Raw genomic sequence first — 2,833 nt, 5'->3', positions numbered from 1 at the left:
TTTGGTTTCCCTTTCCTATAGTAAGTTTGTATTTTAGGCGCAACTTCACGACGAAATCAACATAATATTCATGAACAATAATGAGAACAATAATGATTTAGTTAGACAGATTGGTAATTTGCCTTATTATTATTATTATTATTATTATTATTATTATTATTATTATTATTATTATTATTATTATTATTATTACTTGCTAAGCTACAACCCTAGTTGGAAAAGCACGGTGCTATAAGCCCAGGGGCTCCAACATGGAAAATAGCCCCGTGAGGAAAGCAAACAGGGAAAAATAAAATATTAAATACAGTAACATTGAAATAAATATCTATATAAACTAAATAAAGTTTATAAAAACAATCGGAAGAGAAATAAGATAGAATAGTGTGGACAAGACAGTGAAAGACCATGATACAGCGGCTATGGCACTATCCAAGATAAGAGAACAATGGTTTGATTTTGGAGTGTCCTTCTCCTAGAAGAGCTGCAAACCATAGCTAAAGAGTCCCTTCTACCCTTACCAAGAGGAAAATGGCCACTGAACAGTTACAGTGCAGTAACCTCTTGGGTGAAAACGAATTGTTTGGTAATCTCAATATTGTCAGGTGTATGAGGATAGAAGAGGATATGTAAAGAATAGGCCAGACTATTTGAGTTTAACTGTTGACAATTCTACCAGTAAATATCTATACAGTAAAGTTATCTCTCTCTCTCTCTCTCTCTCTCTCTCTCTCTCTCTCTCCGCCGATCATCGATAATAGAACCCAAATGTTGAACTTGTATATATATATATATATATATATATAAAGAGAGAGAGAGAGAGAGAGAGAGAGAGAGAGAGAGAGAGAGAGAGAGAGATAAGGGATTAATAAAACTCTCAAAAGCTTATTAGTTACATTTTGATTGATAACGTGGCAAAATATATGAAATCCTATTTAATTTACAACTGAGGAAATAATAATCAATAATAACCAACACTAATTATCATGACGTATTTGGGAGACTTTTTCTGTTAGATTACGCCTTTGTCGAGTGAAATTTCACTCTCATTTATTTCCATAAAGGGATGAAAAAGCTCATTGTGATTAAAAGTAAATTTTTCATGAGCTTTGGGACTGAAGGTGTCCGCGCAAGCAATCTTCCTTTAACACACGGAAAATCCAAGTCATATTCATACCAGTCTCCAGACACTATGTTAATCATTCTAGTAAATCTTATGGGATCACAACGGAAACCAAAAGGCATACGCAAAAATTCATAATGTCCCCTGGCTGTGCTGAAGGCAGTGTATGGGATACTATTTTCTTCTAATGATATCTGGTGAAAGCCTTTAAGTAAGTCCAAACTGGTAAAGTATTTGTTCTGACCTAGCAATGATGAAATATCGTCAGTACATGGCATTGGGAATCGATCAGGAATCGTTTCCTCATTTGAGCGACGGAAGTCTACACAGATACGCCAGGTTCGATCTTTTTTCGGTAAAACTATTATTAGAAAATTATAAGGGCTGTTCGATTTCCTAATGACTCCTTCTAGCATTTTACCTACTTCATCATTTATCTCATTCTGGAATTTCATAGGGAGTCTGTACGAGGGTACATGGATAATTTTCTGCCTGTCTTTTCACCTTATTTGATGTTCGATAACATCTGTTTTTCCTAAGGATCCATCCGTAGTGGAGAAAACATGATATTCGGTTAAAAGTGCAACAAATTTCTGCTGAATTTCCTCTTCTTGAATATCTAATTTTTAATAGATTGCAAAAGGGATTCATCCACAACTGATTGAGCGTGATTGATTTCAGTGACGGTAAGAATACGATGTTTATAAACTTCTACATCCAAGATATGTTGATTTTTGTGGATTATTAAAGTGGTATTTAAATGATTACAGACTTCAATATTATACTGTTGTTGTGAGCCGACCTGTATAAATAGCTTGTGTGACAGACAATCCGTTAGTTTTCAAAGTGTTGGAAAGGATTAAAATTTCAGATCCCGGAAAAGCTTTCTTTACTCGCACGATTATATTCGGCTCGATAGATTGCGTGCAAGATGATATTACGGGTGAACGAGAATTCTGTTGGGTCGCGTATATTATTTCTTTATTCATGAGACAAGTGATTGGTTCTTTAACGTATGTTACTGTTTTATTTGCCGTCTCCTTTTTATCCAAAACTGATTTTAAGGTATTAGAAAACTTATAGAATTTTCCTTTGATATACACGCCGTGTTTGGCAGGGGGTAAGATAATGTTTTGATTGCCCATAGACGGGTATCCTATAATTACAGCTGGATACGTATCAAGGTTTTGTACAACGATAAAGGTATCAGCAAACGTGCGCTTACCGACCTTGTACTGAACATGAGTTACTCCTATTACATTTAATTCATCATTTCCTATACTATAGGGAAGTTCGAAAATAACAAGTGATGAGTCCTCCAATCCATGATATTTCGTGGACTACCAGAGTCAAAAAAATAATGTAAAGGATCGGTGTTCTAAATTTACAGCATATAATGTTGGTCGTAACTCATTTTGGCTTATTATTGCGTGAATTTGTTGCAAATCTACGGGAACCTGCACAGATTTATTTGATTCGGCCGTGTGTTTCATAGAAAAATCTATTGCCTCACAATGATCTGATAAAACATTAAATGGATTATTTGATACTACTGATGTTGATACGAATGACCCAACATCACTCTCTTCTCCATTGGAGTTAATTATGTGGTATTTGCTTTGCTTTGCACATTCTGAAAATTAGTCTGACCTTGCGAATTCTGGCTAGATGGCCCAGGAACAGAGTTATTTGAAGCACTATTTGTTTGTTTTT

This window comes from Palaemon carinicauda, chromosome 12 (genome assembly GCF_036898095.1).
Source record: "Palaemon carinicauda isolate YSFRI2023 chromosome 12, ASM3689809v2, whole genome shotgun sequence".
Taxonomy (NCBI): domain Eukaryota; kingdom Metazoa; phylum Arthropoda; class Malacostraca; order Decapoda; family Palaemonidae; genus Palaemon; species Palaemon carinicauda.
The sequence above is the reverse complement of the archived record's forward strand: the minus strand, read 5'-3'. Positions refer to the sequence as shown.